The sequence below is a fragment of the Canis lupus genome, chromosome 21 (assembly GCF_011100685.1).
Source record: "Canis lupus familiaris isolate Mischka breed German Shepherd chromosome 21, alternate assembly UU_Cfam_GSD_1.0, whole genome shotgun sequence".
In the NCBI taxonomy this organism is placed as follows: Eukaryota; Metazoa; Chordata; class Mammalia; order Carnivora; family Canidae; genus Canis; species Canis lupus.
Genome location: NC_049242.1, coordinates 1182931 through 1197906, shown reverse-complemented (window position 1 = coordinate 1197906; position 14976 = coordinate 1182931). Strand labels below are relative to the sequence as shown.

Here is a 14976-nt window from a genome sequence, read left to right as displayed (position 1 = left end):
ATTTCTCATGAGAACACAAATAGCAAAATCATTTAAGGCAACAAGCCAAAAACTTGACTGAGAACCTAAAATGAATGCAGGATCAAGGCAGAAAAGAGATATTAGAGTAGGACTAGGAGAAATATAGAAATTAGGAAACATGATGTCAGTGGGGAGGGGACATAAAAATTGAGGCAAGACACGCTTTAGGCAGGAAATCTTAACTAAAACAGTTGACAATTTTTTATTTTCACATTTCACAATACAAATGAAAGTTGTCTTTTTTTTTTTTTGTCCTACTACTCCCCTACAAAAACTATTCTCTCTTTGATAGGAAGGGGAAGCAAGTCTTCCTTGTCATGCTGTTATAGAACACCCAGAGTCACAGCACCATGATCTCCTGGTGAAGTAGAACAAGTAATATAAAACTAATATAAAGAGGTTCCTGTCTCTCCTTATCTGTCTGGTCCAGTCATTCCTGGCCGAGTAGGCACCACCATGGGACAAGCAAGAGGTCTCATCATTGGGGGCCCAGGCATCATTGGCATGTGGCCTCCCATAGGTGGCCTCATTCTGGGAGCAGGTCCCACTGGCATCAACACAGGAGGAGGAGGGCCCATCATTGGCATCATGGGAGGGCCCCCCATACGGAGGGCTGGCTTCATACTAGGGTGAGGAGGACCTAGGAGACTGGGGGGAGGTGGGATCATTCCCCTGCAGGAGGAGGAGCAGAGAAGAGAGTAGGAGGTATCTTTCCTTGTTGAAATGCAGCGGTTGTTTTGTCGATCAGGCTCTGAGCCTGCTCTTCTATCCATTTCTGATAGTAGTCTTTCACATTCTCTTTATGTTTCCTCCCACTGCAGTGTGTCTTTCTCACAGATGGAGAGTCATGGGTGAGGTACGTGCCACAGTAGTCACAATAAAACTTAGGCATGTTGCTCTGCAGGCCATTGGTCACTCCGTCCCGGTAGGCAGGAAATCTTAAATATACCTCCTACTGAGATAGAAGTGTCAGTACAGTGAACTAGTCAACTCAACAAGCATTACTGTGTACTAATTATATGCCAGGCACTTTCCTGGATACTAAAGACTCAAGAAGACAGAAAAGACAGGAGGGAAAAAAAGAAAATAAATAATTAAAATACAACATATATGCTAAAATAAGGATACAAACAAAGGACTTTGGCACCAAAAAGAGGATGTAATTAAAGCTTTCTGAGGAACCAGAAAAGCTTTCACAGAATTTGAAACATGTGAGCTTAGTTTTCTAGAATTATTAGGAGCATTTTAGGTATGGAATGGTTTTTCCCAGAGAGGAAACAACACATGAAAAGAAACAAAGAATGAAGGGCCATATGTTTTGATGCAGTGCCAAGAGTTTTTAAGGTCACTGGAGAGTAAGACAAAATGGACATTAGGAAGAAGACACTGGAGAGACCATATGGTGAAAGATTTCCTTTGCTACCCTGGTAACAATGAGAAATTTGTAAGGAGGCAGTTCCACCTGTAGAACTGAACAATTGCCACTCCTCCAACTCCAGGTTTTAGAAACTTCCCTCTGACCTTTTTCCAGTCTTTCCTTCCCTATAAGACAAGAAATCTGTGTGGGAAATTGGACATTCTCACGTGGAGCCTTCCCAATGCCTTTGGCCCACCTTCTTACTCTCCCAATGTCCACAATCCCCGTCTGCTCTTCCATTCTAAAAAATACTTTGGGTATTCTGAGCCCTAAACCCTCTTACCCAAATGCCCTAAAGTCTATATCCAGGGGCTGCACATTTCCTTCGGTGGCTCCATGCCCTCAAGCACAGACCACATTGCTGGGATGTGCCCCTTGGCGCATGGGCCAGAAGGTGGGGGGCACCGTTAGCTGAAGGTAGGACTGTGGATAAAACTCAGACGTCCAAGTGTGAAGCAGACCCAGGGTAGGGTAGTGAGTCATAGGTCATAGAAACGGCTTCTATTTGTACCTTTACCCATGCAAATGTTAGGGCAGGGTTATAGGCAGTTCTCAACTTTTAACCATTTCACCTAATTGTATTAACTGTAAGAGTAATTTGACTTCTACATATGAATTGTCATAGATATTTGCATTAAAATTAAATCTGATTTTTTTTACTAATCCCCATGCTGATTTAGATTAATTGCCTCCCTGCACTATCAAAAAAGTAGTCTTTCAGTCTTTAAAATTTTATAAGCCTTCCTAGACTTCCAATATGTCAAGAAATTCATTCATCTTGAAGAGGTGGGGCCTTGGGTCTTCAGAAGAGGCCTCATCATAACAGCACAAGTAACACATGTAAAGTGAACAAATATTTTCTTACCTCCCTGGCAGATTTTAATCTGGCTTTCTTTTAGAACTCAAATTCTTGACCTTGGCTCTGATGCACTGAACTAATACCTTGTTGCAGCTGCCTCTTGACTCTGCTTTAATTTGGGATGCTAGACTGGCATACTACAGAAACTTCTTAATTCCTGCCATTCTCCCCCATTATCCAACTCAAACTCTACCTCTTTTTCTCAGTTTTATTATTACCCTGTTGTCATTGGCAGCTGTTGGTGCCTTGTCCTTCTAAGCCTCCTAACGTAGGACAGATCCATCATTGCCAATAGTAAACATCCAGTAATATAAGAAATTAAGTTTTTCAGGGATCCCTGGGTGGCTCAGCGGTTTAGTGCCGCCTTCAGCCCAGGGCGTGATCCTGGAGTCCCGGGATGCAGTCCCACATCGGGCTCCCTGCATGGAGCCTGTTTCTCCCTCTGCCTGTGTCTCTGCCTCTCCTTCTCTCTCTCTCTCTCTCTCTCTCTCTCTCATAAATAAAATATTATTTAAAAAATAAGTTTTTATAAAATTTAATAACTTCAGCAATTTCTCTATTATGAAATATATTCCTTCAGCCCAGTTTCAAAAAAGCAAGGAAAGCTTTTATTTTTCTCCTTTATTTTTAAAGGACTAATTCTCTCATTTGGAAGACAAGAACAGGACATCCCTTCCAAGGCAGCAAATACACAGTTTACAGTAACTGGAGAAAAGTAGTAGCTGGAGATTTACTAGGAAGGCACAGATGGGCTCTGTGAAAGTTTTATTTGCTTTAACATCCTCTGTGTCTCAAATTCCTTCACAAAGTCAGTTGTTGGAAATGTAGTTCATGATTCAACTAAAAGTATTCGCTGAAGCATACATTCTTAGTTGTTAATAGTTATTTCAGAAAAAAAAAGATGTGTTTATTCATTCTTAAAATACTTTGCATTTGATTGTGGTTGTAATTGTTGACTGCACAATCCATTCGATGGGAAAACAAGACAGATAGCAAAGATGTCTGGTTTTTTTATGACTTCCTGTTTATTCACAGGTTCCTAATTTCTTTTTTGCCTACATAGTTACAGAGGGGAATTAAGGCTTCTGCTCAATCTGGCATGCAAGGATAACTTCTTCAAATAGGTTTTGCTTTGTGATACTGAAAATGGTGTAACTTTTTAATCAAAACTTATTTCCAAAGTCATTTTAAGGCACAAATTAAACCAGTCTAGATAGTGGGCCAATTTTAACATTAGATTGTCTTTCAGAGACCCAGTGAAATGAAATGGAATGGTGCATCCTAGCCCTTAAAACATCATTGGTTAAATGAAGCAGGACCAGACAATGGGGAGGTGAGTATAGTATTTCACAGTAGGGTGAATTGGGGAATTCTGTCCTCAGAGCTTCCAATCCAATTTTTAAAATCAATTTAAAGTAAATTCCATGTCAGAGACTTAGGAAACCTACTGATATTCATTAAAACTACTTCCTAAGGAGAATAGGGTGTCTGGTTTAGTTCTTTAAATAAAGAACATGAACCTTTGAGGGAAAAGCCAAAAATTGACTTTTAGTTTTGAAATCAGCTTTATTGAGACCTGCTGAGTTGATTTTTACTTGCTAATGAGGTGTCAGACTTTAAAAGCTCCTGAGTGGTCAAGGTGAATGCCTACATGTATCTCAACTCCAGGCACATGCCCAGCTTCCCATTCTCTGTATTAAAGAGAAAATAATCTTTCTAAGCTTAAAGCCTAGAATGACAACAGCTCTGTCTTTGCTACAAAGCCAAACTGCTGAGCAGAATATTAAGTGATAAGGGCTAATACCACCCTAAGGTGATGACTCTGAGTTCATACTGAATTCAATTAGGCCAGCTTAATTTTCATCATTGAATTATTTTGATGGGAGTCCTACAGCTGCTAAGGGAAGATCTAGCCTTCAATATAATTCACACAGGAAATGTCCTTGTTTAGTAAGTCAAGGAATAAGTGGAGTTAGAAGGAACCTCTAGGGGATCCCTGGGTGGCTCAGCGGTTAAGCATCTGCCTTCGGCCCAGGGCGTCATCCTGGAGTCCCAGGATCGAAGTCCCATCTCGGGCTCCCTCTGTGGAGCCTGCTTCTCCCTCTGCCTCTCTCTCTCTCTCTCTCTCCCTCTCCATGTCTCTCATGAATGAATATATAAATAAAATCTTTAAAAAAAAAAAAAAAGAAGGAACTTCTAGCATAACATCTCATCTATTGCTTGCCATTCCTACCACCACATTTTGGTGAAATGGATTTCATTATTCCTAAATCATGCTTGACGAATTGACATCAAATCTCTCCTAGAGTGTGTCAAATGACAATTCACTATTGCAAGGGTATTAAGAAAGCTTGCATAAAATCGAGATGAAGGAATACTCCATGGCCATTATTGTAATAGACAACTGACCTCCAAGAAGTTGAAACATATTGATGTCTAGCCCAGATGAGTTATTTAAAAACCACTGAAATTTCCCTGTATGCTGGACACCTCACCATATCCAGGAATTTGTGCTCTTTATGAATTTAATGTATATCTACTGAAACCATGTGAACATGGCTTTTTCTGTAACTTATATAATAAAAGACAAAATAAACATGACCCTCACTCATAGCCAACATCAAGAAAAATGTGCAAAGTAGTTTGTGACATATCAAAGGAAATATACTCTCAAATTCTCTGTGGAATCAGGTGAAGTAATACAAATTAAAAAGGGTCATATATACATATATACACAGCCTGGTTAAATGTACCCATACATACACAGCCCCCTCTTTTAAAATATGTCTAACATTTACTATGTCCTTGCTATTTTAGTAAGAATACTTGGATATAATATTTCTCATAATTCTCTCATCAACCTTGTAAGGTATTTACTCATATTACTTCACAACTGAAAGGGATAAATGATTTATTCAAAGCCACATGGCTAGAAAGTGATAAAACTAGGATCAACCATTCATCTCCTGCTTTCAGATTTCATGGTTTCCTCCCTTAATCCTATGAATTAAGTTAGGATATTCTACTTAATTAAAATTAGCCATTTATGGGTCACCAATTTTCCAAGGATTTAGAAAAATATACTTAATAATAAAGCCTGTGATAATTGAAAATACAACCTCTCTGATGATCTGGCTTTTTTGGAGCTTAGTGTTACATTTGAAATACGGTTCATTCTGATGCAAGCCTGTAAATGTAGGCAGTACAGAATACTTAACCAAATGTGTTCAGGCCCAACACATTCCCTAATAATTTAATTGCATATTTCTTTATTTTGAACAAATTCCAAATGTCCATATTTATCTACCATTGGCAGAAAAAATCAGGGAGTATAGAGAGTCCAATTATTCAAATGTTTCCATTACTCAAATGCTAGACAAATAGAAATGTAGGCAACTTGAGGCTAAGGATCTTGTCTATTTTTTCCCCTTTGTGCCTAGCACAGTCTTAGCTTATAAAAAATGTTAAATTAGTATTTTTGAATAAATAAATATGGAATCAGTAGTGTAAAGTCCTAGTTGGAACCTCTTGAGAGTCTGTGAATGAACAAACATTACACGCAAAGAAAACTCTATAGTCCCCTAGCACTTGAACATAATTAAAGCTCATTGCAAAATTAATAGCAAATATTTACATAAAGTGTTTTATTTGCCAGGCACTTTTTAAAGTCTTTTAAATATATCAATTCATTTACTCTCTGAAATATTCTTATGAGGTATATATTTTAATTATGTAAATGTATGTCTATCCTTTCTTCTCCTAGATATTAGGCTGCTTTAAAGGAACTAGATCTTATTTCTCTTTTAAGTCAAGTCTCTGCCAACCTGCTTACCACACAATATATGTTGAATAAGTAAATAAATTCATGAGTAAGTTGTTTTTCTCTGTGGGGCAGGTAATGTAAAGATCAGGTCATAGCCATGAATGCCCTCTACATTATGCCCAGAAGATAACTATTTGAATTGAAGCTACCACTACAATACTCACTTATTTTTGCAACTCCACGATTTATTCAAGGACGGAGCCATTCAGAATTATTCCTTATCCTACCATCATGGCAAGTCCTTGGAATCTATACTCTATTGGATCAAAGAGTATATCTGCCTGTAAGACCTGCAACTTGTACTTTCATAGGATAAAACTAGAGTTAATAGTTAATGATAAGACATGAAAGCAGGAGCTGTGCAGAAATTCTTAAGTGTTTCAGAGAGTCAGAAAGTTGAAAGATTAAGCTGTTCTTGAGCATGTGGCCAGAGTTTGGCTGCTGGGAAGATAAATAAATATATATCAATGTTTGAGTTGACAAATCTTAAGACAGAAAATTCCTGGGTTTGTTTGAAGTCAAAACTGAAGAAATACAACTATATGATGAGATCATGAAATTACACATAAGTAGATTTGAGAGGGAAGCAAGATGGCTGAAGAATAGGGAATCTCATCTCATCTGGTCCCCTGAATGTAGATACGTAACTATCAAATCATTCTGAATACCTATGAATTAAACCTGAGATGTAAGGTATTTACATATTTACATAAGAAAAGAATTACTGGAATTCTACAAATAGAAAAACAACCACTTTTTGCAAAGTAGGAGGTACAGAAAAGTGAATCTGAGGGGATATATAAGAAAATAATCAGTGGACGGGAGGGATCCTCCATAAGCTGGCTACCACAAAGTGATATAGCCCCATAGCTCAAAATCAGAACCTTTAGAAATCTGCTCCACTGAGAGACATCCCTGCCTGAAAGGTGTTCAGGTGGTGAAGCAGGGCAGAATCCCAGGTGGGAGAGTGTGGTTTCAGGATCCTCAGGGTCACAAAAAGAACTGGGGTACCCAAGCCATCAGAATTCTCAAGCTTTAGAGTAGGAAACCAGCAAAGGTCAGTGAGTCCAGGAGAGGGTTCTCAGCACAGTTCACCATAAACAGCAAACTGAAGAATGATTGGGCAAGATCACTCCTTTGGGGGCCTTGAAGAAAATAGAGAAATAACAGCTCTCTGCCTTCCACAAGAGGGGTGGAGCAGGAGCATGCATGACCAGGTGACTACTTTCTGGCAGGGGACCTGCAAAGAACAGAAACACAGGACCCTCTACCTCCCTGGGGAGGATCTGTGTAGACACACACTGCAGGAGACTACAAAGTTTGGCACACACCTAAGTGAAGACTATTTATCCCTGAAAGTTCACTGAAGAAAGGGAATCATGATCTTTCAGCTCTGGGGCTGGAGATGGGGCTCCACCATTTTTATTTGCATCCCCTAAAGAGACACACAAAGCCTTCAAGGAACAAAACCCACATAGAGCCACCAGAAGTGGCCCATGCTGAGCCAAGTCCCCTGGCAAGGGGTGGTGCAACTCTGCCCAAGCAGACACCTAAGAATCAGTGCAGCAACCCCTCTCCTGGAATACTAGCTGAAACAATAGGCAAACACCAAGTTTGCAGAGCACACAGGACTGCAAAACACCAGGGCTAAGGGAAGATAATATATAGAATTCTAGGTTTTTTTCTCATGATTTGTTCATCTTTCAGTTTAAACTATTCTTTTTCTTTTTCTTTTTTCTTTCTCAGCTAGTTATTTATCAACTCTTTGTTTTTAAGACTTTTTTAACTTTCATTTTTTACATTTACTTTTTATAGATATATTCTTCATTTTTGGCTTCCTTTCATTCAAGTTTATTTCTGTATGTATATAAGTTTTGCTTTCTTTACAATTTTGGAATTTAGTGTCTTCTAACAAACAGATGAAAATCCCAGGGCCAGGTGGATCACCCTGTTTTGTCCACCTGGAAGATTATATTCTCTCCCCACTGCCTTGGCTGTTTTTCTTTATTGTTCTTTTCTTGTTTCATTTCAGATCTCTTTGGATTTGTCTAGTGTGCATTTTGCTTGGGTTGTCATTGATTTTTTTTATTTTGTTCATTCATTCATCCATCCATTTTTCACTGGGCAAAATGACTAGAAGGAGAAATTTACAACAAAAGAACCAGAGGTAGTAGTCTGCCACAGATCTAATTGAGGTAGATATAAGTAAAATGTCAGAGCTGGAATTCAGGATAACAATTATAAAATTACTAGCTGGGTTTGAAAAAAAAAAGCATTAAGGACACTAGGGAATATTTTGGTGCAGAAATAAAATCAGGCATAACTTTAAAATACTCTGAGATGCAGTCTCAAGTGGTTGCTCTAACAGCTAGGGTAAATAAGGCAGAAGAGATAGCAAATGACATAGAAGACAAATTCATGGAAAGGAAGAAATATAAGGAAAAGAGAAATAAGCAATTAATGGACCATGAAAGAAGGCTTTGAAAAATAAGTAATATCATAAAGCAAAACAATATTAGACTTATTGGGGTCCTAAAGGAAGAAAAAGAGTGGGGCGGGGGGGAGACAGCAGGTATATTTGAGCAAATCATAGCTCAGAACATCCCTAATCTGGGGAAGGAAAAAGGCATTCTAGTCTAAGAAGTAGAGAGGACCCTACCCAAAAATCAATAAAAGTAGATGAACAGCTCAATATATCATACTGAAGCTTGCAAATTTCAGAAATAAAGAGAAAATCCTGAAGGCAGCTTGAGAGAAGAGGTTCTTAACGTACAATGGTAGAAACATTAGACTGGCAACAGACCTATCTACAAAGATCTGGAAGGCCAGAAAGGGCTGGCATGATATATTCAGGGTGTTAAATAAGAAAAACATGCAGCCAAGAATATTTATCCAGCAAGGCTGTCACTCAGAATGAAAGGAGAGATCAAGAGCTTCCAGGACAGACAGAAACTAAAAGAATTTGTGATCACTATGACAGAGCCCTGAAAGAAATATTAAGGGGAATCCTGTAAGTGAAGAGAGACCCCAAAAGAAACACAGACCAGAAAGAAACAGAGACAATCTACAGAAACAGACACTCTACAGGTAATACAATGGCACTAAATTCATATCTTTCAAAAGTTGCTCTGAATGTAAATGTGCTAAATGTTCCAATTAAAAGACACAGGGTATCGGACTGGAAAAAAGCAAGACCCATCCATATGCTGTATATGAGAGACTCATTTTAGACCCAAAGACACTTCCAGATTGAAAATGAGAGAGTGAAGAATAATTGATCATGCTAATGGACCCCAAAAGAAAGCTGGGGTAGCAATCCTCATATCAGACAAATTAGATGTTCATCCCTTAAGGGATGAAGAGGGACATTATATAAAGGTCTATCCAACAAAAAGATCTGATCATTATAAATATTCATGCTCCTAACTTGGGAACAGTCAAATATATAAACCAATTAATAACCAAATTGAAGAAACACATAGATAATAATACAATAATAGGGGATTTTAACAGCCCACTCACAGCAATCATTTAAGCAGAAGATCACCAAAGAAACAAGGGCTTTGAATGACACAGAGGACAAGATGGATTTCACAGATATATACAGAGCATTCCATCCTAAACCCACAAAATACACATTCTTCTCAAGTGCACATGGAACATTCTCCAAATAGATCATATACTGACTGGGTCACAAATAGGTCTCAAATGATACCAAAATATTGGGATTATTCCCTGCATATTTTCAGACCACAATGCTTTGAAACTTGAACTCAAGCACAAAAGGGAATTTGGAAGGAATTCACAAACTTGGAGATTAAAGAGCATTTACTAAAGAATGAATGGGCTAACCAAAAAAATTCATGGAAACAAATGAAAATGAAAACACAACTGTTCAAAACCTTTGGGATACAGCAGAGGCAGTCCTAAGAGGGAAGTATATAGCAATACAAAGTTTTCTCAAATACACAAGCCAACTTTACACCTACAGAAGCTAGAGAACAGCAAATAAAGCCTAAACCAAGCAAGAGAAGAGAAATAACAGAGATTAGAGCTCAATGAAATATAAACCAGAACTCAATGAAATATAAACCAGAAGAACAGCAGAACAGATCAATGAAATTAGAAGCTGGTTCTTTGAAAGAGTTAATAAGATTGATAAACCCCAGCCAGATTTATCAAAAAGAAAAGAGAAAGGACCCAAGTTAATAAAATCATGAATGAAAGAGGGGAGATCATGGCTAACACCAAGGAAATACAAATAGTTTTAGGAACATATTATAAGCAACAATATGTCAACAAATTAGGCAATTTGCAAGAAATGGAAACATTCCTAGAAACTTATAAACTACCAAAAACTGAAACAGGAAGAAATGGAAAACCTTAACAGACCCATAACCAGCAAGGAAATCGAAACAGTAATCAAAAATTTCCCAACAAATAGGAGTCCAGGGCCAGATGGCTTTCCAGGGGAATTCTACCAAACATTTAAAGAAGAACTAACACCTATTTCTGAAAACATTTCAACAAATAGAAATGGAAAGAAAGCCTCCAAACTCATTCTATGACTAATATTACCTTGATCCCCAAACAAGATAAAGACTCCATTAAGGAGAATTACAGATCGATATCCATGATGACAATGAGTTCCAAAATTTTCACCAAGATACTAGCCAATAGGATCCAACAGTACCTTAAAAGGATTATTTACCACAACCAAATGGGATTTATTCCTGGGCTCCAAGGGTGATTCAACATTCACAAATCAATCAACATGATATATCACATTAATATAAGAAAGGACAAAAACCATATAACCCTCTCAATGGATGCAAAAAAAAAAAAAAAGCATTTGTTTAAAACTCTCCACAGTGTAGGGATAAAGGCAACATACCTCAATATCATAAAATCTATATGTGAAAACCCCAGAGCAAATATCATTCACAATGGGGAAAAACTGAGAGCTCTTCCCCTAAGGTAAGAACATGAAAAGGATGTCCACTCTCACCACTGTTATTCAACATAGTACTAGAAGTCCTAGCCTCAGGAATCAGACAATAAAAAGAAATAAAAGGCATTCAAATTAGCAAAGAAGAATTCAAACTCTCACTTTTTGAAGATGACATGATGCTTTATGTGGAAAACCCAAAAGACTCCACCCCAAGATTGCTAGAACTCATACAGCAATTCAGTGGCATGGCAGGATACAAAATCAATGCACAGAAGTCAGATGCATTTCTAAACACTAACAATGAGACTGAAGAAAGATAAATTAAGGAATCAATCCCATTTACAACTGCACAAAAAACCATAAGATACCTAGGAATAAATTTAACCAAAAAGGTAAAGCATCTGTACTCTAAAAACTATAGAACACTTATGAAAGAAATTGAGGAAGACACAAGGAAATGGAAAAACATTCCATGCTCATGGATTGGAAGAATAAATATTATTAAAATGTCTATGCTACCCAGAGCAATTTATACATCCAGTGCAATTCCTATCAAAATGCCATCCACATTGTTCACAGAGTTGGAAAAAATTAATCCTAAAATTTGTATGGAACCAGAAAGGCCTAAATAGCCATAGGAATATTGAAAAAGGGAACCAAAGCTATGGCATCATAATGCCTGAGCTCAAATTCTATTACAAAGCTGTAATCACCAAGTACAACATGGTACTGGCACAAAAACAGACACATTGATCAATGGAATAGAATAGAGAACCCAGAAACGGACCCTCAACAGTATGGTCAACCCATCATTGACAAAGGAGGAAAGACTATCAAATGGAAAAGTCTGTTCAATAAATGGTCTGGGGCAATTGAACAGTCATGTACAGAAGAATGAAACTACACCATTTCCTCACATCATACATAAAGATGAACTCAAAATGAATGAAAGACTTAAATGTGAGACAGGAATCCATCAAAATCCTAGAGGAGATCTCGCACAGACAGCAACCTTTTTTACCTCAGCTGCAGCAACTTCTTGCTAGCCACATCTCCAAAGGCAAGGGAAATAAAAACAATAACAAACTATTAAGACTTCATCAAGAAAAAGGCATCTGCACAGCAAAGGAAACAGTCAACAAAACTAAAAGACAACCTACAGAATGGGAGAAGGTATTTGCAAATGACATGTCAGATATAGTGCTAGTATCCAAGATCTATAAAGAAACTATCAAACTCAATACCCAAAAAACAAATAATCCAGTCAAGACATGAATCAACATGTCTCCAAAGAAGATCTACAAATGGCTAACAGACACACGAAAAAATGTTCAACATCACTTGGCATCAAAGAAATACAAATCAAAACAACAATGAGATAGTAGCACCTCACGCCAATCAGAATGGCTAAAATTAACAAGACAGGAAACAACAAATTCTGGCAAGGATGCAGAGAAAGGGAACCCGTTTACACTGGTGGTGGGAATGCAAGCTGGTGCAGCCACTCTGGAAGAGTATGGAGGTTTCTCAAGAAGTTAAAAATAGAGCTACCCTATGACCCAGCAATTGCACTACTGGGGATTTACCCCAAAGATAGAAATGTAGTGAAAAGCCGAGACATCTGCACCCCAATATTCATAGCAGCAATGTCCACAATAGCCAAACTGTGGAAGTGTGGAAGGAGCCTCGATGTCCTTCGACAGATGAATGGATAAAGAAGATGTGGTCTATATATACAATGGAATATTACCCAGCCATCAGAAAGAATGAATGCTTACCATTTGCATCGATGTGGATAGAACTAGAGTGTATTATGCTGAGTGAAATAAGTTAATCAGAGAATGAATTATCATATTATTTCACTCACATGTTGAATATAGGAAACAGTGCAGAGGATCACAGGGGAAGGGATAAAAAACTGAATGGGAAGTCGTCAAAGAAGGAGAAAACCCATGAAAGACTCTTAACTGTAGGAAATAGACTGAGGGTTGCTGGAAGGGAGGTGGGTGGGGGGATGGGGTGAGTGGGTGATGGGCATTAAGGAGGGCACATGATGTAATGAGCACTGTGTGTTATGAACAACTGATAAATTGGTGAACAGTACATCTGAGACTAATGATATGGTATATGTTGGCTAGTTGAATTTAAATTTAAAAAAAATAAAACAAATAAATAAACATGAGTAGATTTGGATAATTTCTTTAGGAAGGAGGACCTGTGCCAGGATTTAATGGCAGAAAAAACTCTAATTGGAAGCAGAGCCATACCAACTAATAGGCTGTTTATAGAGATACTGTAGATATGATGAGATAAAGAATAGACAAATGAAAGAAGAATAGTCAGGCTTTGGTGAATGAATGAAAATAAACTGGTAAGGTAAATGAAGACTCAAGGTTGATTCCAGTAAAACTGCAAGGAATTTCAAGTCTTAGTGATGGAGAGGAGTGGCAAAAATGGAAAACTCTGGAAGAATTGCTAGTTTAGGGGAAAGTTGGTTAAGTCCCTATGTAATTATATTGTGTGTGATGATCCATCCAAAAGCATATAGAAGAGAAAATCAGAAAGCCCGGCATTATCCTTTGGAGTCCACGGGAAAATGAAAATATTTTAATGTCATCTCAGTCAAGGGGTAGAACCTTCAAAGAATTTCCCAATTGTCAGATGAATATTTTCAGACCAATAAATTTTTGAGATGTCTAGACAAAGACTACTAGTATTTTTACTTTAGGGGAAATTGGTGGACCTCTATGAAGTCTGACCACTCTAATTTTCCACCTTGCCTCTAATTGAATATAAAAATCCTGGAGTGAGTAAATAAATAAATACATAAATAAATAAATAAATAAATAAATAAAGTAAAAATAAAAATCCTGGAGTCAGTGTCATTTCTTTCTCTCCATTATATCCCTAATATATAGAATATCACCTGGGACATAGTAGAACCTCTAGAAATATCTGTTAAATCGAAAGGAAGAACAGGGTGAAATATGAAGGCAAGGAGGGAGGAAGATGATCATGGGGGATACTACAAAATGCTACTGATTTGCAGCAGACCATAAGATAGAAAAAAATAGAATTGCTTCTATAAAGTTATGCTTTAAAGATCTCCTTATAGGATAAAAGCATCTCTAGCAACATCACACAAAAGATAAAATAATACTGATCGATTTAGAAACAGAAACACATGTGTTTTCCATACTTTTTTCCACCAACACACATTACCCTCAGAGGTCTGCTATTGAAAACTCAAAAAAAGTGAAAAATAATGGTCAGGAACTTAAACCATTTAGAAAAACCTTGCTTATTTCCTCTTTCCTCATATAATACATACATGTACAAATACTGATTCTGAAGACATTTCATCCCTCAGCTATTTCATTGTACAATGGGGACAACTTAAGGGGACTTAAAGGTGAAAAATGAATTTTATACTCTCATAAAAAGTTAAAATCAGCCCATCCATGGCTAAGGTGATATAACTGTAGGCAGTGAATATTCTTTTTATTAATCCATTTAAGTGATCTAGAGAGGAAACTGTCCCACAATAATCTTACCTTTGTTCATTGGACTTTAGGATTGCTTCTTTTGGCCACTAGTCATCAAAGTAAATACAGGATCTATGTCATCTTTATCACAAGGAAAATTATCTAATATGAGGACAAAGGGTTATAGAAAACAGTAGTTACTTCCTTCATCTAAAAACTGAAGAATTACAAGTTCCAAATTCCTTTGTTAATGAAATGTGGTTTTTTTTTTTTAACAAAACACTTCTTTTTCTTTTTTTTAAAGATTTTATTTATTTATTTATGAGAGACAAAGAGAGAGGTAGACACATAGGCAGAGGGAGAAGAAGGCTCCCCACGGGGATCCTGATGTGGGACTCAATCCCTGGTCCGGGGATCATG

At 37.5% G+C, this 14976-nt stretch overlaps 1 pseudogene; it reads right to left on the bottom strand.

The window, feature by feature from the left end:
- Positions 1-202: 202 nt before the first annotated feature.
- LOC100685600 overlaps positions 203-14976 on the bottom strand; it is a 101685-nt pseudogene continuing 86911 nt past the window's right edge.